Raw genomic sequence first — 21,406 nt, 5'->3', positions numbered from 1 at the left:
CAGGCTGCCTTGGGCTAGCGTCTTATTTTGGACTTTGGAAGCCATCTTAGCTCAGCTGTGTGAGTGCCAGCCAGCGTTGGAGGAAAAGAGAATAACCCCATTGGATCACACGAACCCCCCTCCTGACTGTGGATGGAAGGGTTTCTCCCATTTCACATTCCTTGCATTAATATGGTGGCTCACTTCCCCCAAGTGAGAGCTCCATCTGAATCTGCCACTTGAACTTAGATTGAAGTCACAAGGCTTCAGTGCCTCTTGAATGTACAGGAAACTTATCGAGACCCAAGTCTCTTTCTGCTCCCCCTCTTAGGCAACAGGCATAAATAAAATCAGCATTCTTTTCTTCTTTAGATTACTCTTGGGGAAAAGTGGCTCATTATATCATGGGTTTCCGCGATCCTTAAATAAGTAGCCTCTTCATTTGCCAACGCTGGGGGAGCCCTAATGCAGTGGAGATGAAGATGCAGGCCTGTGGAGTTACTGGGGAAAGGCATTTTAGGAACTGGAAAACTTTCTCCCATTCTAGGCTTGTCTGTGTGAGCACCTCACCTCCTACAAGAATGCATTAACTGGAAAAGAATCTTGTATATTTTAAGCAATTCTTTTATTCATGGAAGCAAAATGCTCCCTTACTGAAAAATTCTCATTGCTGAACGCATATAAAGTAGAACCCAATAGCTTTGACCCTCCCACAGCCTGCTATTAAAAAAAAAAAAAAGTTAAGACTCTGCACACCGAAATGCATGCTTGGTCGTTATCTGCGTTACATTAGCCCTTGAAGCATTCTGATTACAACTTGTAGCTGCCAAGCCCTGTCCTGCAGTGTTATCTGGTACAAAAATTTTCCATGTGGTTGTTTTTAGCAGAGCTACTATATGCAAACTGCACGTGAAGATGTGAATTGCAAAGAAATAGAGCTTCTAGGAGGGGAAATGTGAGTGATCTTACATTTTTTTTTTCCTACTCTTTAACTATTCTTTCTGTGTGTTTCGGAGATTTTAATCATATTTCCAAACTGAGTTTTATTTTTATACACTGGAAAGAATGCCAAATTTACCACGAGTTTTTCGTTTGGTGGTAGTTTTTTTTTCTCCCAGCTTTTTTCTTTGAATTCATACTTGGCCTAGGTAATTCCCTATGTGTTCAAAACAAAACAATGTCCTAAAAGGAAAAAAACAAATGGCTACATTGTTCCATGAATTAAAAACAATATACCGACAGTCCAAACATTTCTCTTCAATGTAAAACTCTTTAGTCATTTTTTTTTAAGGAAGAAAAATACTAAACTTTGCTTTAACTATCCTGCTTCATTGTTTTTCTTTTCCCTTTTTATTTTCCTTTGTCTTGACTCATGTCGTTTAAATTTTTTGGAAAAGGTTTATACATAGTTCTTTAAGAATATCACATATGGAAAAAGAAAACATTAAAATTGCATTTTACTTTTCATCGTCTGGTTGGAAGCGGGGGTGGGGGGATATTAATTAATAATAAGGGTTTGTAACTGACTTTCTTGTTGCTTGGTTAAATTGAATATTTGTCTTTATTGCCTGGAGATATTTAGCTGTTATATAAATAAGCAGGTAAATATAATTTTAGTTGAGGCTTGCTTTTGTGAAATACAGAATGCAGGGCAGTAGCATCAGGGCATGGAGAACTCTGTCTTTGTTGTCGTTTTTATTGCATTTGATATTCTGTAATTAGTATTTCATATTCAATGTTTATCGTAATTAATCAGTTATGTTACCCGTTTCTATAGAACTTTATCTGCTAACTTTTTTAAGTGGGCACGTGGTGGAAAGCACTCTTTCCCCAGGAATCCCAACCCTCTTGCTCTCTTCCCCTCTGTTTCCACTTTTCCTCTGTAGTAGAAGCCTCGCCACCATCACCACAAAGTATTCAGGTCAAAATCCTTACACACATGTTCTTTTACCTTTTCTCTGAAATGGGGGGCGTTATTTATGTCCTGTTACGTGGTAATCAAGACAAGGAATCAGAGTGTTCCAGCCAGCAGATTGTTTTTCTCTCCCAAAATGCACTTTTTAGTTACTGCTGCTACTGCTGCTGCTAAGTCGCTTCAGTCGTGTCCGACTCAGTGCGACCCCATAGACGGCAACCCACCAGGCTCCCCTGTCCCTGGGATTCTCCAGGCAAGAACACTGGAGTGGGTTCCCATTTCCTTCTCCAATGCGTGAAAGTGAAAAGTGAAAGTGAAGTCACTCAGTCGTGTCCGACTCTTCTCGACCCCATGGACTGCAGCCTACCAGGCTTCTCCGTCCGTGGGGTTTTCCAGGCAAGAATACTGGAGGGGGGTGTTACTACTGTTGGGTAATGCAGTTAGGCTACTTTCTGACTAGCTGGACTCCTCCCTGAAATGACTACCTAGTTAAAGAATTAAGTACCTGCTGTGCTTTCTCACCCCAGTCCTCACACATTCCCATCGGTGCCTAAGCCAGAGTCATTGTAGCCAAGATGAAAGTGCTTCTGATTGGGGATGACTGCCTGATTTGGGCGAAAGACATGCTTTAATCTTTGTCTCTTAGAGGAGAGACACTTGGTAAAATGCTACCTCAAATGTTTTGAATTCCATTGGTGTTACCTAGACCTTGACGAAGAAGGCTCTTAGGCTAGGGAAGTAGTACTTGAAGTGGTCTTCTCTGGTGGCTCAGATGGTAAAGAATCAGCCAGCAATGTAGGAGATCCAGGTCTGATCACTGGCTCAGGAAGATCCCCTGGAGAAGGGAATGGCAACCCACTCCAGTATTCTTGCCTGGAGAATTCTATGGAGAGAGGAGCCTGGTGGGCTACACAGTCCATGGGGTTGCACAGAGTAGGACACGACCGAGCAACTAACACACACACACACACACACACACACACACACACACACACACCCACTTCTGGCAAGGTTATAATTGACCCCAAAGTTGTGTACGAGGACTGGATTTTACAAGTTCTCCCTGACGATTTCAGATTTATGGTTGAAGTGTTGGGGAAAGGTAAAAGGAAATACTGAGCAAGTAAGAATGTGGAATATTTGAGAAGTTCATCTGTTTCTGGTGATGCTGTTGTGCTTGCGTGCTCAGTCGTGTCTGACTTTCGGGACCCCATGGATTGTAGCCCACTAGGCTCCGCTGTCCGTGGGATTTTCCAGGCAAGAAAATGAGTGACCATTTCCTACATCAGGGATCTTCCCAACCCAGGGATTGAATCCTGGTGTCCTGTATCTTCTGCATTGACAAAGTGAAATCGCTCAGTCATGTCCGACTCTTTTCGACCCCATGGACTGTAGCCTACCAGGTTCCTCTGTCCGTGGGATTCTCCAGGCAAGGGTACTGGAGTGGGTTGCCATTTCCTTCTCCAGGGGATCTTCCCAACCCAGGGATCGAACCCAGGTCTCCCACGTTGCAGGCAGATGCTTTACCATCTGAGCCACCAGGGAAGCCACTGAGCCACCTGGGAAGCTGGTGATGCTGTTACATAAAACCAAAGCCATTTGAGTAATCTTCCCAGGGCATCTAGGTCATTTACCTCTGAACAAAAGTGCATGAAATTAAATTCATGCTATAGAACAGTGTTCTTTCTTCCTTCTCTTCATTTAAGCAGTGAAATAGTCCAAATGGGAAAAGCATACCTGGTGTATTTATAGTTTTAGCATATTTTTTTCTGGATGATTTTCATAATGAACCATAGTCTACACAGTAGAAGATGTGTACACATGATCTATTTACAAAGAAAATTATGGCTTCATCTATCATTCTTTGGTGTTTGTAGTAGGATATTAATTTCCAGAGGACAAAGATGGCATTTGTTCTCTGCATCTGAAATGCACAGTGTGGTACCTGGCACAGTCTTTTGAATAGCATGACCGAGTGATTGTCAAAATTTTAAGCCTGAAATTATAAATCATCTAGTTCAATGTTTCTCAACCTTTTCTAGCCTATTTTTCTGTCATGTGTTATTTGAGTGTCCAGTGGTTTTTAATCCAGCTTTATTTTCTATGATTTGCATTACAGAAACAATCTGCTGTATCGAGTATCTTTCCCAATTACACTTATCTCCTTCTTCCCTAGTGGAGAGTTCAGCCTCCTCTTACAGGAATTGGCCTCTGGGAGACTTCATCGATTTGTCCAAGGTCATACAAGTTAACCAGCTGTTCTGGCAGGGCCAGATCTCTTACTTCAGAGGTCAGGCCCTGCAGTCCTTGGTGGAATGCTGGCTGAGAATAAGGCCTTGGGAGGAATTCAGGAGAGGCCCAAGAGCACACTGCCTCCACCTTATAGGAGTCCACGTGCTGCTGGGGACATAGAAGGCGCTGGGTAACGCAGATCATGCTACGGTCAGTGATGTGTGGTACCAGGCTCTAGAAGAATTCAGCCGAGGGAGGTGAGTTCAGGGACTCAAGGAAGGTTTTGTGAAGGGGTCGAGAGATTTCGCCGGGACCGTAAAAGGTGGATTCGGTTTTCAAAGACAGGGCTAGGGTGAGACTCCTTCTGTTCCTCCCTTTCCCAGCTGGACTCCCAGGTGGGTTGTGTCCACTTGACCGCTGCCTCTTCCTTATCTGCCGCTCATCTCGTAGTGGAATACAGCCCTGGTCTTTTTCATCCCTTCTTATCTAACTGATTCCCACCAAGGTCCCCCGTGGTTGTCCAGTCTAGCAGAACTAGATCTGAACATTTTATTTTTATTTATTTACTTACTGGCTGCTCTGGGTCTTGGTTGCTGCACTTAGGCTTTCTCTGGTTGTGTGAGCAGGGGCTACTCTTCATTGTGGAGCACAGGCTTCTCATTGTGGTGGCTTCTCTTGTTGCGGAGCACGGGCTCCGGGGCTTCGGGAGTTGCGGTATGCAAGCTCAGTAGTTGTGGCACATGGGCTTGGTTGCCCCTCGGCGTGTGGCATCTTCCTGGACCAGGGACTGAACTCGTGTCCCCTGAATTGGCAGATGGATTCTCAACCACTGGGCCACCAGGGAAGTCCGATCTGAACTTAACTCTTATTTTTCATGGCACTCTTGACTCCACTGTTGGAGATGGTCAGTCTGTCTTCTCAAAGTATGTTCTTCCCTGTGCCTTCCTGATGTCAGGCTCTGGTTTCTGGAAGTGTTGGTGCTCCTAAGGGTTCTAGTGCCAGCTAGCCCTGGCTGATCTCTTCTCTCATGTCATGCTGTTAATAGTTCTTCATCCATTGGGAGTTGATGAACCTTTTTGAAAATTTGGTAATAGCTCTATGTTCTTCATTTTCACAGAATTCTTTTTTTTTTTTCCTGCCTGACTTGTGCCCACACCACGGTGGTGGTTCAGTATTTTTTTTAATGACGTATAGTTGATTTACAGTTGTTACTTTCCAGCAAAGTGATTCAGTTATATATATTGAATGTATATATACTTTTTCAAATTATTTCCCATTATAGGTTATTACAAGATATTAAGTATCATTGCACATACTATACAGTAGGTTCTTGTTGGTTATCTGTTTTATATATAGTAGTTTCCATAAAAATTGATGCTTTCGAATTGTGGTGCTGGAGAAGACTCTTGAGAGTCCCTTGGACAGCAAGGAGGTCAATCTTAAAGGAAATCAATCCTGAATATTCATTGGAAGGACTGATACTGAAGCTGAAGCTCCAGTATTTTGGCCACCTGAGGTGAAGAGCCCACTCACTGGAAAAGACACTGATGCTGGGAAAGATTGAAGGTGGGAGGAGAAGGGGATGACACAGGATGAGATGGTTGGGTGGCATCACTGACTCAATGGACATGAGTTTGAGCAAACTCTAGGAGGCAGTGATGGAAGGGAGGCCTGGCATGCTGCAGTCCATGGGGTCACAGAGAGTCGGACACGACTTAGCAACTGAACAGAAGTGTCCCTAGAATTCTTCCAAACTGACACACAAACCTTATTGTCTTCTTGCACGTTTCCTAACCTTTTTAAGTCCATCTGTGGATCTTAAAGTCCAGTGAAATGCCCCTGAATTATGTGCTGATAATTCAGAGGTACAATTGCAGCCCATTTCTCACTCCTCATCCCTGGCTCTGACGGGTGAGTAGATCCCTAACTGCTTCGACCCCCACAGCAACGCAGAGCTGTGCTCACCATCCTCTCCCTAAATCTGTCCTCTCGTCCTCCTGCTGTTCCTTCTCTCTACGTCAGTCATGCCACCTTCCCTGCAATCCTCCTCTCCCCTCTGGCTTAAACCAGATGGTTTTCTTTGTTCTCTCCTTCTCCACACCCAGTGACCAAATCCTGTCTGTTTTATCTTCCAAAGATCTCTTGACTTCTTGACCTATGTGTTGCCTAAGCTGTCTTTTGGCCTTTCTGCGGGATTTTTACAATAGCCAGTCCACTGCCTGGCTCCATCCTTCCTGAGTTACTTCAGTCATGTCTGACTCTTTGCGACCCCATGGGCTGAGGCCTGCCAGGCTCCTCTATCCATGGAATTCTCCAGGTAAGAATACTGGAGGGGTTGCCATGCTCTCCTTTAGGGGACCTTCCCAATCCAAGATTCAAACCCATGTCTTCTGCATCTCCTGCATTGCAAGTATATTCTTTACCACTGAGCCACTGAGGAAGCCCATCTATACCAATGCATAGGTATTAATATAGTGATATCTATTGGCATATAGATATTTGTTGTTTAGTCACTAAGTCATGTCTGGCTCTTTGCAACCCCACGGACTGTAACCTTCCAGGCTCCTCTGCCTAGGGAATTCTCCAGGCAAGAATACTGGAGTAGGTTGCTATCTCCTCCTCCAGGGGATCTTCCTGGCCCAGGGATCAAATCTGTGTCTCTTACATCTCCTGCATTGGCAGGTGGGTTCTTTGCTGCTAGTGCCACCTGGGAAGCCCATCCTTGTGTCAAACTGTCTTCTTCAGGGCAGCCAGCACAGCCTTTCTGAAACCCAGATCTGATAGTCCCAGTTTGAGCCTGCCCTGCAGGGTTCCTTTGCTGCGAGGAAGGCTCAAACCCCCTGTCTCTCGGCTGGCAGGGCTTTCTGTGACGTGGGCCCTGCAGGCACTTCTTCCTCTCTCATGCGTTCCGCTTCAGTTGTCCTGAACTTCCAGGTCCCCACTTGGCCTCGTGATCGGTCTCTCTGTCCTACACCTGCACTGTGTGCTTCTCTCCGCCAGGAATTCCTGGCCCCACCCTCTCTGCCTCCACTCCCAGGCTACCCCTGGAGCCTCCCCTGAACGACCCCCCACCAGCATCAGTCATCCATGTAGACCCTGTGGACCCAGAGTATCTGTTTTGTTCTCCGTTCATGCTTGGTCATTCCTGCAGCACAGCACCCATCACCACAGATTGCACTTGTTTGTTTAATTCCTTGTTTCTCATTTAGAGGCCAGGTTCCACGTCATTATTCATGAGCCCCTGGTACTTTTGCCCTTGTGGGTTCCCTTCCCGCCACCCCCCCCAAAAAGAATAAAAATTTTATTTTGCAATCATGTCCAGATAAAGATGAATATATTCCAAGGTGGATTTATTAGTAGGTAGCTGTTAGGGAGCTGACTGTGGCTCAGAACATGAACTCCTTATTGCCAAATTCAGACTTAAGTTGAAGAAAGTAGGGAAAACCACTAGACCATTCAGGTATGACCTAAATCAAATCTCTTATGATTATACAGTGGAAGTGCAAAATAAATTTAAAGGACTAGATCTGATACATAGAGCACCTGATGAACTATGGATGGAGATTTGTGACATTGTACAGGAGACAGGGATCAAGACCATCCCCATGGAAAAGAAATGCAAAAAAGCAAAATGGCTGTGTGGGGATGCCTTACAAATAGCTGTGAAAAGAAGAGAAGTAAAAAGCAAAGGAGAAAAGGAAAGATATAAGCATCTGAATGTAGAGTTCCAAAGAATAGCAAGGAGAGATAAGAAAGCCTTCCTCAGCGATCAATGCAAAGAAATAGAGGAAAACAACAGGATGGGAAAGACTAGAGATCTCTTCAAGAAAATTAGAGATACCAAGGGAACATTTCATGCAAAGATGGGCTTGATAAAGGACAGAAATGGTATGGACCTAACAGAAGCAGAAGATATTAAGAAGAGGTGGTAAGAATACACAGAAGAACTGTACAAAAAGATCTTCATGACTAAGATAATCACAGTGATGTGATCACTCACCTAGAGCCAGACATCCTGGAATGTGAAGTCGAGTGGGCCTTAGAAAGCATCACTACGAACAAAGCTAGTGGAGGTGATGGAATTCCAGTTGAGCTTTTTCAAATCCTGGAAGATGATGCTGTGAAAGTGCCGTACTCAATATGCCAGCAAATTTGGAAAACTCAGCAGTGGCCACAGGACTGGAAAAGGTCAGTTTTCATTCCAGTTCCAAAGAAAGGCAATGCCAAAGAGTGCTCAAACTACCGCACAATTGCACTCATCTCACGCACTAGTAAAGTAATGCTCAAAATTCTCCAAGCCAGGCTTCAGTAATACGTGAACCGTGAACTTCCAGATGTTCAAGCTGGTTTTAAAAAAGGCAGAGGAACCAGAGATCAAATTGCCAACATCCGCTGGATCATTGAAAAAGCAAGAGAGTTCCAGGAAAACATCTATTGCTGCTTTATCGACTATACCAAGGCCTTTGACTATGTGGATCACAATAAACTGTGGAAAATTCTGAAAGAGGTGGGAATACCAGACCACCTGATCTGCCTCTTGAGAAACCTATATGCAGGTCAGGAAGCAACAGTTAGAACTGGACATGGAACAACAGACTGGCTCCAAATAGGAAAAGGAGTACGTCAAGGCTGTATATTGTCACCCTGCTTATTTAACTTATATACAGAGTACGTCATGAGAAACGCTGGACTAGAAGAAGCACAAGCTGGAATCAAGGTTGCCAGGAGAAATATCAATAACCTCAGACATGCAGATGGCACCACGCTTATGGCAGAAAGTGAAGAGGAATTAAAAAGCCTCTTGATGAAAGTGAAAGAGGAGAGTAAAAAAGTTGTCTTAAAGCTCAACATTCAAAAAACTAAGGTCATGGCATCTGGTCCCATCACTTCATGGGAAATAGATGGGGAAACAGTGGAAACAGTGCCAGACTTTATTTTTTGTGCTCCAAAATCACTGAAGATGGTGATTGCAGCCATGAAATTAAAAGATGCTTACTCCTTGGAAGGAAAGTTATGACCAACCTAGATAGCATATTCAAAAGCAGAAACATTACTTTGATAACAAAGGTCCGTATAGTCAAGGCTATGGTTTTTCCAGTGGTCATGTATGGATGTGAAAGTTGGACTCTGAAGAAAGCTGAGCGCTGAAGAATTGATGCTTTTGAACTGTGGTGTTGGAGAAGACTCTTGAGAGTCCCTTGGACTGCAAGGAGATCTAGTCAGTCCATTCTGAAGATCAGTCCTGGGTGTTCTTTGGAAGGAATGATGCTAAAGCTGAAACTCCAATACTTTGGCCACCTCATGCTAAGAGTTGACTCATTGGATAAGACTCTGATGCTGGGTGGGATTGGGAGCAGGAGGAGAAGGGGACGACAGAGGATGAGATGGCTGGATGGCATCACCGACTTGATGGACATGAGTTTGGATGAAGTCCGGGAGTTGGTGATGGACAGGGAGGCCTGGCATGCTGCAATTCATGGGGTCGCAAAGAGTCGGACACGACTGAGCGACTGAACTGAACTGAACTGAGCTGTTGTTCTTATGATGTTCATTTTTTTATTCTGATTTTTAGGAAAAAAATCCTATTAAGACACTTTTCATGGGCTCCTTAAAGTCTTATGGGCTCTAACACTTGGTGACCTGTGCCTGATGGATACCTTGGCTTTGTTAAGCGAACAGAAATCCTCTGGTGATAGAGTAGACAGCTGATTGATTGTGACTAGGACAGGCGAGAAGCCCCCTCAGTTATTTTCTGATGTGGCATGTTTGTGGTGGTTTGAATAGCTCCCTAATGTATTACGATTGTGTATTATAGTCCCTGGTAATGGAAAAATATATTTTAAAAACTAGATTTGTGAACTTAAGAGGCATATATGCGTGTATGTATGTGTGAGTTATTTAACTTATATGTAGAGTCTAGGTTGGTCATAGCTTTTGAGGAAAAAAAGCTAGACACTGTATTAAAAAGCAGAGACAGTACTTTGCCAGCAAAGGTCTATCTAGTCAAAGCTATGGTTTTTCCAGTGGTCATGTATGGAATGGATGTGAGAGTTGGACCATAAAGAAAGCTGAGCACTGAAGAATTGATGCTTTTGAACTGTGGTGTTGGAGAAGACTTTTGAGAGTCCCTTGGACTGCAAGGAGATCAAACCAGTCAATCCTAAAGGAAATCAGTCTGAATATTCATTGGAGGGACTGATGCTGAAGCTGAAACTCCAATCTTTTGGCCACCTGATGTGAAGAATGGACTCGTTGGAAAAGACCCTGATGCTGGGAAAGATTGAAGGCAGGAGAAGGGGCCGACAGAGGATGAGATGGTTGGATGCCATCACCACCTCAATGGAGATGAGTTTGAACAAGCTCCGGGAGTTGGTGATGAACAGGGAAGCCTGGCGTGCTGCAGTCCATGGGGTCGCAAAGAGTCGGACACGACTGAACTGATTGTGTGTGTGTATGTTAGTGTTAGTTGCTCAGTTGTGTCCAACTCTTTGTGACCCCATTGACTGTAGCCCTCCAGGCTGCTCTGTCCATGGAATTTTCTAAGCAAGAATACTGGAGTGGGTTGCCACTTCCTTTTCCAGGGAATCTTCCTGACCCAGTGATTGAACCTGGGTCTCCTGTGTTGTAGACTGATTCTTTACCATCTGAGCCACCAGAGAAGATCATGTATATATATTTGAAAGCAAAAATCATGAGATATTTATTATGTCAAAAATCTGGTCCTCAAGCTACTTCACTAATATGCACAGTTCCCCATGATGTGTCTGTGTACACCAATGACTTTTAGTACCAGTGGGATGGTGATTTTGCCCCACTGGGAACATTTGGCAATTTCTGGAGGAGATGTTTTTTGGTTGTCACCACTGGGGGTGCTACTGGTGGCTGGTAGGTTGAGGCTATAGGGTATGGTATGTGTGCTCCGTCATGTTCTACTGTTTGCAACCCTGTGGACTGTAGCCCACCAGGCTCCTCTGTCCATGGGATTTCCAGGCAAGAATACTCGTGTGGGTTGCCATTTCCCCCTCCAAGGGAATCTTCCCAACCCAGGGACCGAACCCAGACCTCCTGTGTCTCCTGCATTGGCAGGTGGATTCTTTACCTCTGAGCCACCTGGGAAGCCCTGGTTGAGGGAGAGATGCTGCTAAACATCCGGCAGTGCATGGGACAGCCATTGCAACCAAGCATGCCCCACCCCCAGATATCAACAGGGCTGACGTTGGGAAACACTCATGTAGAGGAATCCTTCATAAAACCTGGTTCCGACAACTGTGTAATTCATTTGCTTTATTTCCCCATATTTCCTTTAAAAGCCACAATTCAGATGCAGGACTGTGTTGCAGCCCTGGACACAGGCACTTCCTTTTCTGGCTTTAATAAGATTGACAAACAGCGATTTAGACAGCTGAGCTGTAGAACCCCCAGAGTTTGGGTCTGTGCAGCCCTGTCATAAGGGTGCCAGTGAGAGACATAATTCTTTCTCCCATGATACATGGTCTATTATCATTTATATCATTCCCCCAAATACAGGTTTGTTTGTTTTTTTCTTTCTGTGCTGATCCTAGCTGGAATATAACCAATTGTTGTCTGGGTGGGGAGGGGGATGCTGAGTCATTTATTCATGCTTTTTATTACCTCTTGGCTTGAATATCACCCTTCATTGTTCACAAGCCGCTCAGCTTGTTTACTTTTTATAAATTACATGTAATCAGTCCCCTTGCCGGTCTGGCTACTATAATTGGCAGCAGCCACAGAGCAGGGCTGACGAGCCTGCATTTGTGCTGATGTCTCAGTTAGTTCAGTCTCCACACTTCCTTGCTGCTTCCATCTGTGTTTCGAAAGGAAGGTGATCAGAACTACCACACTGTTCTGTCTTCTCGGCTGGCTGCTCTGATGGCACTTGTTCATATAGTCCCGTAGAGTCCCTGTGTCCTTTGGTGCAGGAAGAATCAAGGGTTTGGGGGCAGTGGTCCTCAGGCTTTCGTATGTAGACCAATCACCAGGGTGACTTCTGAAATAAAAATTCTGCAGCCCTACCCCTCTTTTGAAACTTTTCATAAATCTCAGTAGGGGCCCAGAAGACTGCATTTTCTGATTCAAATCCCTGCTGATTCTGATGTAGGTGGTCTTTTAACTTACACTCAGAGAAATGCTGAGTTAGCATGGAGAAAAAAAATGCGAGAAGAAAGAAAAGCCCATGGAAGTAAACGTGAATAGAGAGTGGGATAGACAGGCAAGAATCAAAACTCAGAAAGGAACTTCTACCTGTTATCTGTGAGATGAGGGCAATACGCTTGATGCTTTTTAAAAATGTGTTTAAAAAAATAAATAAGAAAAAACATATGTGCTTAGTGTTTTCCTGCAGTGATTTTGATCAAATTCTTCTCGATGACAAAAGTGAAAGGGAATTTTTTGAAAGGTTAGAATATGAGAAGGTACCTAACCATCGCCAAGAAACTCAAAGATGTTACGAAATCAAGGAAGCTATTGTGTATGTAGGTATCGATTGGAAAAAGAATGTACATTCCTGAATTGAGTTTTCTGAATGGCTTAGAGACGGAGAGGAGAGGTGACAGAGGATTAACTGCTTGCCAGAAGTTCTGGTTTTTCTGGTTATTGGATCTGAAAGCATATTATTAATACACAGTCCAGATTTCCTGGGATAGTTCATTTCAGATATTTTTTCCCATTGTCGTTATAGTACATGTCTGGTTTGCCCTAATTTTTGATTAGTTGAGACATGGTTGGTTTGTAAAAGGGCCTTAAAATAGTTCTGCTTGACTATAGTTTTGTTTTCAAATTTCTGTCTGTCTCTCTGTCTCCCTGTGTGTAATGTATATGTTCTATTTCTTTGAACCTAAACTTGACCGTCATCAGCTTTTGTTAAATCCTTCCTGCCTCTGCTCTAACCATCTCTTCATCAAGATGTTCTTCTTTGCGTTTACTTTACTCTAACCAGTTCTATGTCAAAGTGCTCATGTTTCCACTGTGGGAACCCAGAGTGTACTGCAGTCTTTTCACCACCCTCAGCTGGCTGACCTTTCCTCCTTCCTTTCTTTCCCCCCAACCTCCTCACTCTCTTCCTTCCCTTCCTTTCCTTACTCAGGAACCCTTCAGTCTCTTAGCTACTCTACTCTGTCCATCTGCCCACAAGATCTTAGAGAATCTTCCCATCTGCTTTGTAAGTGTTTAGTATCATTATTGTTATTAAATGAAGTGTCTACCACACCCTTTCATTGCACTGAGAGTTCAAGTTCAAGTACGTTGAGTTAGTAGATCACTTTGTTCCCGAAGTGAATAGAAGGACTGTGGCTGGCTGGTGGTGGGGTCCTGGAACCAGCTTCTCCCAAGAAAAGCTAGACTACTGTGACGTCTGTCCTGCATGAAGAATTGAAGGCTGGGCTCCCGACTTGTTCTTTTTATGCCAGGTGACCTTACTGTCTTGCTTTTCTGAGTTTTAAATCCATATACTTGGAAGACCTCTTTTCTTAGGAGTCTCTTGATATGTCTAGTTATTTTTTCTAGAATTTATTCTAATCCATATGTTGTTTAACACAGTGGTAGATGTTTCCAATGAATATTTAAATTTGCTGAAAACAAGTATAAATGCTCTTAGGGAGAACCACAACATTAAGTAGTCATCCAAGTGCAGTGTAAAAATATATATAGCTTATAAATTTTCAGTGGGAGTCTTTTAACTTAAAATTTTCTGGTTTTGGTTCAGCATATAGGAAAAAAATTATAAACTATTTATTAAAAAGTTATGAAATATTAGCAGAAGTTGTAAAATATTAGATAAGTAGAGGTATTGCCCTTTGCTTAAGTTACTAAAGGGAGATGTCTTTTTCAGAATTAAATAAGACATTATTAAACTGAATATACATATTTAACTTCTAATGCTTTTATATTTGAATAGAAAATGCTTAGATTAACTTAAAATTCATGGATGTTGGTACTTTGTCTCTGTGTTTTAAGATATGATTTTTATTTAGTGCTCAGTTCAGTTCAGTCACTCAGGTATATTTAAAAGTTTAGTGTCTCCTTACTGATTTTAGTGATTCTTAAACAACTAAAAGATAAATCTTTTATGATAGGTTTTATGTACACTAAATATTTTAGCAAGTGTGACTTATTCCTAAGCTAGAGAAATGGTTGTATGTTGAGAAACCCATGTTCTTATTAACTAAGGGATGTTGGAACATGGATATGGAAGTATTTTTAATGTTTCAGATAAAGCTCTCGACTTGCAAACATTCCTGTTTATAGAGACTCTATTGTGTTTCTAAACCATAATTTTCCAAAGCAGAACAAAATTTCATAACTTGGAGATCTTTATTGAAATACTTAAGGAGAAGAAATGACTCATGGATGGTAACTTTAAGAAAAGTAGTGAAAGGAGAAAAACCTAACTACTCATCCCATTCTCAGTGAGAAAAATGAGGACCTAGGGAATTGAGGCCAAGGAAATAGCCCAGGTTGAAGCCCAGTTGGTTTCAGCAGGCAGAGGAAATCATGGACACAGACTTCCTGACAGCCAGCCCAGGGCCAACCCCAAGCAGTGACATCTGCATCTTCAGTGCGCTATTGCACTTTCCAAAATTTGAGCATTTTAGCTGCCCTGGAGAGCTGTGACTATGATAGGTTCAGCCTAGTTTCTTACTTTTTTTTTTTTTTTTTTTAATTGTAAAAAAATCCCCACATGACATAAAATTTACCCTCTTACTAAATTTTAAGTGCGCTGTGCAGTAATGGTAAGTGTATTGACATGGTCGTGCCACCCCAGTCTCTTTTTGCTTCTCTGTCTTGCCTCTGGAGTCTTGAAAACATCTGAAGGGCCTTTAGACCCGCACTGTTTGGGAAGGCCTGCACCTCATCTGCGTTTTCGCCTTCCTTGCACGTGTGTGCTCAGTCATGCCAACTCCTTGTGACCCCATGGACTGTAGTCTTCCAGGCTCCTCTGTCTATGGGATTTTTCAGGCAAGAGTACTGGCATGCCTGTGTGCTAAGTCACTTCAGTCACGTCCAACTCTCTTCAACCCTGTGGACTGTAGCCCATCAGGCTCCTCTGTCCAGGGGATTCTCCAGGCCAGAATATTGGAGTGGGTTGCCATTTCCTCCTCCAAGGGATCTTCCCAACCCAGGGATTTAACACAAGTCTCCTGCGGCTCCTGCATTGACAGGTGGATTCTTTTACCACTGAGCCACTTGGGAAGCCCTCCTTCCTTGTAGTAGGAAGTTAATTGTGTGGAATTTGCTCACCTGATCCACACAGATGATCCTACTTCATTGCCCATTGGAAATCCCACACCCCTTTCTGCCCCAGAGGAAAAATTCCTTCCTGATTGTAGAGTCTGTGCTTAGTTTAATCTTGAGCATATGAGCGTGAGTCACCCTGGGTAGGTATGTAATCCCATTTATACCTTTCTTCCAACCTCCCTTTAATTTTTAACTTAAGATACTGAATCCTGATTTCCTGTGTAAGGCCCCGGTGATCTGGGCACTAATTTAGGGACCAGGCGATGTTGAGATTTTTTTGGAACTGGCACTTTCCATTCTGCTGACAGTGAAGCTGCCTGGCCTGTTTTAATATTCAGACTATGTGTGGAATGTCTGTGTGGATGAAGAAACAAGTTAAAGCTTTTTGGGAGGCAGGAAGAAAGGGGAATGAAACTTTTTAGGTAGTCTGATTTTGTGGGGAAAATTGTGAGATTTTTAGAATACAGGCTAACCAGAAATAAGTAGCTGTTTGGCTTTGTGATTTCTTTGAGTATACAAAGGAAATACTTGATGTTGGGCTGAAGAGCTAGTGTTGATTAAGTTTATTACCTGATAAATTAACAAATTAGTAAACCTGCCTGTGATTTCCAGTTATTATCTTTCCCAGTGTGTAATCACTAATTCTGTTTCTTCATTTGTGGAATCAAACATATGTCACTGGGAAGTAGTTTTTCTTCTCCTTTTTTTAAAATGAATTTTTCTTGGAGTATAGTTGCTTTACAATATTGTGTTAGTTTCTATGGTACCGCAAAGTGAATCAGCTGTGTATACATGTATCCTCTCTTGGTTTTGGGTTTTGGAGAGTTGCTTTTAGAGGAATACTCGTAAAGAAAGCACCTTGGTATGGGGAGGGAGGAAGGAGGAGGGTTCAGGATGGGGAACACATGTATACCTGTGGTGGGTTTATTTTGATATATGGCAAAACCAATATAATATTGTAAAGTTAAAAAATAAAAGAAAAAAAAAAGAAAGCACCTTGGAATCTTTAAGGTACTTTGAATATGGTACTGAAAGAATGTAAATCACTAATGCTTATATTTTTATCTCAAAGAAGAATATGGGAGTGGGAGTGAGTTGAACATTCAAAATATTCCTTTTGAAAGACAACATACATTTGAGCAAAGCCATTCTCCCTCAGTGCTTATTTTAAATTGGCAGTCACTTAGCCAACAGTCAGTAATCTCACTTAGCAAGTGTTTGGCACGCCTGTTTTAACCTGCACAGGTTCAGTTCACACAAAGAAAGGGAGGGTGGGGTGACGTGATGGGAGCACCCTGGTATCCTCATTAACATAGCTGGAATAACTATTTGAATATTTGCCAGCTAAGCTAGGCAACCTGGAGGCCTGCCAAGTGAGCCATGGGAATTTCTGGAAGGAGTGTGGAGATTGGAGCCTGTAAAATGTTTTTCTTTTTGGAGGGGTAACAGTTTAGAAGATGCCATTTAGGATACTTCCCTTACCCTCTGAACAAAATAACTCTTTTTTTCCTCCCCTTCAAATTCTGAAAAAATTTCTCTTTCCACCACCTTTTTGCATTTTTTGGGGAATAGTACCGTAGGACTTGTCTGACAAAGAGTTTATGGTAATCTCTCCGGGGTGAGTTTGAGTTCCTGCTCTGCCTGGGTTTTGTTTCTGCAGAATTAGTCCCGAAGCTCTTTCCGTGAGCCTCGCTGGGGCCACTCCTCTGCAGACTTACCATGTGGACACAAATGATGGGAACAGGACAGACAGGATAGACTAGGGCGTCTGTGGAGTCAACTCCTCCCCAGTAGATGCTCAGATCATAAAGACGGCAGCTTGGCTCAGCTCTGTGGATCAGAGAAGCAGTCTTTATTTACAAGGTTCTCTTTTGGGGGCCTGTATCACGCTTGGCTTTGCACTGATACCTGTCTGGCTGCAACCACAACTGTGGGCTCTAAAACTAGTCAGGGGAGCAGTCAGTTGAAACCAGGGGTTCTCAGGTATCTGGATGTAGTACGTTTCAGGGTGAGATGAGGCAGTGCTCCGTTCTCTAGTTCTTATTTAGGGGAGCAGTATATTGGGCTCCCACCAAGACTTCGCTGGTAGCTCAGTCAGTAGAGTCTGCCTACAATGCAGGAGACCTGGGTTCCATCCCTGGGTCAGGAAGATCCCCTGAAGAAGGGGATGGCTACCTGCTTCAGTATTTTCGCCTAGAAATTCCATGCACAGAGGAGCCGGGCTGGCTACAATCCACAGGGGTCGCAGAGAGTCAGACATGACTGAGCAACCATCGCTCACTCACATACTGATGCTCAGGAGTATCCTCAGGGGAGTATCAAAATCACTAGGGAGCTTTTTCAAAAACCATTTACTTTGATTTTTTTTCCCTGTATTGCACTGAAGGGTGGGTGGGGATGACAAAGAAAGGTGGCGTTTAAATCTGCAATCAGCTGAAGCTGTGGGTGCTCGCCACAGTGTGGTCATTTCCATAGGTCAGGCCGGTTTGCTACCCTGCCCCCGCTGCGCTCTCAGGAGTGGAAAGATACAGCCTAACGACGCCAGGGCTCGCTCCTCCTGTGACAGGTTTTGCCATACTGTGTTAAATGTACATTTAATAGGCTTGTCAGAAAAGGTTTTTTTTTTTTTTTCTTTCTGGTTGGAGCTTTGTGTGTATGTGTGTGTGTTTTTAATCTCTTCAAAGGTAGTCCTTAAGACTGATTTTTTAAAAATATTTATTTACTCGGCTGCAGTGGGTCTTGGTCATGGCATGTGAACTTTTATTTGCGCCATGTGGGATCTAGTTTCCTGACCAGGGACCAGACTCAGGCCCCCTGCATTCGGAGCGCAGAATCTTAGCTGCTAGACCGCCAGGGACATCCGGACTGATTTTTTAAAATCACAAATATGGAGTATCAAAACCAAGAAAGAACAAATTTGATCATAGCTATTAAAAAAAAAAAACTTAAAAAAATGCGAACCTAAAAAAAGAACTCTGGTACATTAAACTGAGCCCTAAATGTTTTACAGATATTATAATGAGCCTATATATTTACATGTTGTATGCCAATCGTGTGTGTATAAATGTATATGCTTTTAAATGTCTAGACCACAGTTATTAAATTTCAGTCACCTTTTGTTGAACTTCACTAATTTCTTTGTAGTGTTTTCAGTGTTGTATATGATTTTTATATTTACACAATCACCATCTACTCTTAACTAATTATACAGATAAAACTTTGATTCTTTTTTTTTAATATAATTTTTTTTTGGCATACAGAATCTTAACCCCAGCTCTTGGCAGTGAGAGCATGGAGTCCTAACCACTGGACTGCCAAGGAATTCCCAACTTTGAGTCTTCATAGCTTTTTTTTTCAGTTGATTCCTAATAGCCTGTTTAAAAGAAAAAAATTTATAGATGATTGTAATCATGTAATTCATGAAGCAATGTAGGGTTAAAATGAATAACTGTTAGTTCAGTGTTTTTCTTTCTTATTATAAAATGTTAAATATTATCTTCTTGAGGCTTCTCTATTGTGTCAGTTTCTCGTATTATAGAATTAATACAATATGCAGTATTACCAGTTTCACCATTTAGTACATCTTCAACATCTCTGAGGATGGTAGATATATAAGATGTTTTTTAAACAAGTACATGTCTGAAATTATAGAACAGTTTATTCAAGTCATAGAACACATTGGTAAAACTTGAGTTCTGGCACTTGGCCCACATTTAAATTGATAACATATGAGTGTGGGAAAAAGCTACTAGGTACTGATGATCTCTTTAGAACGTGTTAATATTGTTAGGTCCAAATATGAGTTATTTGATAGGTTTACCAGCTTAAAAAAATAGTAAATGAAATCTAAATATTACTTTAGTGTCCCTTTTAATTAATTGTAGTGACTTGTTTAGTTGCTAAGTCTTGTCCGACTCTTTGTAATCCGTGGACGGATGGAGCCCACGAGGTTCCTCTGTCCATAGGATTCTCCAGGCAAGAATACTGGAGTGGGTTGCCATTTCCTTTTCCAGGGGATCTTCCCAACCCAGGGATCGAACCCTGGTCTCCTGCATTTATAGCAGGCAGATTTTTTTTTACCACTGAGCCACCAGGGAAGCCCTTTAGTGATTTATTAGTTAGTATTTGTGGGGATACATGTGATAAACTTTGGGGGGTTGTTTTTTGTCTTCTCCTTATTCTAGATGTTAAGTTCTAGGAGGGAGCAGTGAGTGGAAAGGCTGTCTTCAGGTGTCATGAGGTTGAACCAGTTTAACCATCACTGCAGCTCATCCTGCTCTAAGCTCCCTCCTCAGCGCCCTGGCTTATTTACACGTTATATAATCCAGACTGGCTTGTCCTGTTTGGTGGGTTTGTTATAAACTGCCGGGCTGAGTAAACGTGGGATAACATTTTAAATGGATTAAAAGTTAACCAGTAGTTAAGGAGGGATGTAGCAGAGGGGCCCAGCTGTCAGCTGCCCGGGCTCTGCCCCCTGGGGCTGGGGGTGGGTACACTTCCGTTTCCCCGTAGGAACTGGAAATCCACGTAAAACTATAGCAACCCCTGGCCAGAGGACCACTCTTCAATGCAGGTGACAACCAGCACGCCTTGTCCGATACCAGAAACGTCAGATCCTGAAAGCAGGTGTTAACTGTGTCCGTTAATGAGCTGTGTACACTAGCAGAAACGGACACACCATACCAGTGGGACTGTTTTCATCCATCTGTGCCCAGCATGAAAATAAGGAAGGAGGAAGCCACTAGATGACTGAGTCTTGTCCCCTTCCTAGTTCGGTGCACGGCGAGAGAACGTGTCCACGTGCTTTGTGCTGAGCATTTTAGGTGCCTGCACCTGGCAGGGTTATGCTGACCTACGGTGCTTCATTCACCCCTGATAATAGGCTTACTGCATCCTCTGACCTTGTGTGTTGAACTTTCTGGCAGATGTGCACGGTCTCTTGTGTGAGTTCTCTGAACCCTCTGTAGAGCTGTGTGTCCCATTCCATGTTAAGTGTATCCTTTTCATACTCAAGAGATGCTAGTTCCATCCCTTGGTCAGGAAGATCCCCTGGCCTGGGAAATGGCACCCCATTCCAGGATTCTTGCCTGGAAAATTCCATGGGCAGAGGAGCCCAGAGGGCTACAGTCTATGGGGCCACAAAGAGTTGCACAGGACTGAGCGACTGAGCACACACACACCCCACCTGGAAGGTGGAATCCCCTCGTGGATATTCTTAAAGTCTTCCTTGAATGACTCTCCCTTCCATACAGGGCCTTTCTGAGGTTTGCAGGGGTTTCCAGAGCCAAGAGAGTTTGTCACCCTAAAGTGATGGTGATGACCTCCACCTGCCCTGTTACAGCCTCTCCCTCTCACCTGTACCCTTTTAGGCAGTTCTCTCTGAGCAGACAGACCACGGAATGCTAACTCAAGATCTCAGTTTAACAGCAACCCGCTTACCCGCCATGAGTCACTCTTAGTTTGAAATATCCTAAAAAGAGGTTCTTATTTCTGAAGGTCAGGCGGGTTGCAGCATGCTTGATTTTTCAGTATCTCTGGTTAATAATGATTTTAGAGAGTAGAAGAGGAAATGGTTCTTATATGAGTGTAGCATAAAACTATATGGCCTCGTGCAAATGATCTAACTTCATATGAATCCTGGCTTATAGACAGAAGCTTTCTTTGTATAACTAGATTCACCACTCTGTCCTTCTCTGAAATACTGAGAGAATAATCTCATATATCACATACATTTTTTAAAAAATCAGTATTCAGAGGCAGGAAAATTACCAAACAGTCCACATTCTTCCAATTCTGATTTTTTTTTTTACATCATTTTTGGTGTTTTAAATTTGCTTTTATTGTTTGAGGTCAAAAATACATTTTTCTGTCCTTTTTATTTTTTGAATTGAAACCTACATCCATGGAATTATCATCTTTATAGTGGTTGACTCCTGGAGTTTATAATCAGAAGATTGTGAGACCTTTGGAGAACAAAATAGAAAATAAAATTAAGTTTAGGAAATAAATTTTTCTTGGACATTGCAA

At 42.8% G+C, this 21,406-nt stretch overlaps 1 protein-coding gene across 6 annotated transcripts in view; it reads left to right on the top strand.

Moving 5' to 3' along the window:
* GAB1 (GRB2 associated binding protein 1) overlaps positions 1 to 21,406 on the top strand; it is a 127,380-nt gene that overhangs the window by 6,921 nt on the left and 99,053 nt on the right. The window contains exon 1 of one of the 6 annotated variants that reach the window (XM_059876121.1): positions 862 to 13,551. The exons of 4 other annotated variants lie outside the window; for them this stretch is intronic. The gene's annotated coding sequence lies outside the window, so the exon portion shown is untranslated. Of the gene's footprint in view, positions 1 to 861; positions 13,552 to 21,406 lie in introns of those variants that run through there. One more of the 6 variants, XM_059876120.1, reaches the window with a different exon arrangement.

The sequence above is a fragment of the Bos taurus genome, chromosome 17 (genome assembly GCF_002263795.3).
Source record: "Bos taurus isolate L1 Dominette 01449 registration number 42190680 breed Hereford chromosome 17, ARS-UCD2.0, whole genome shotgun sequence".
Classification (NCBI taxonomy): domain Eukaryota; kingdom Metazoa; phylum Chordata; class Mammalia; order Artiodactyla; family Bovidae; genus Bos; species Bos taurus.
Note: the sequence above shows the minus strand (reverse complement) of the source record. Positions and strands in the feature narration are given on the sequence as shown.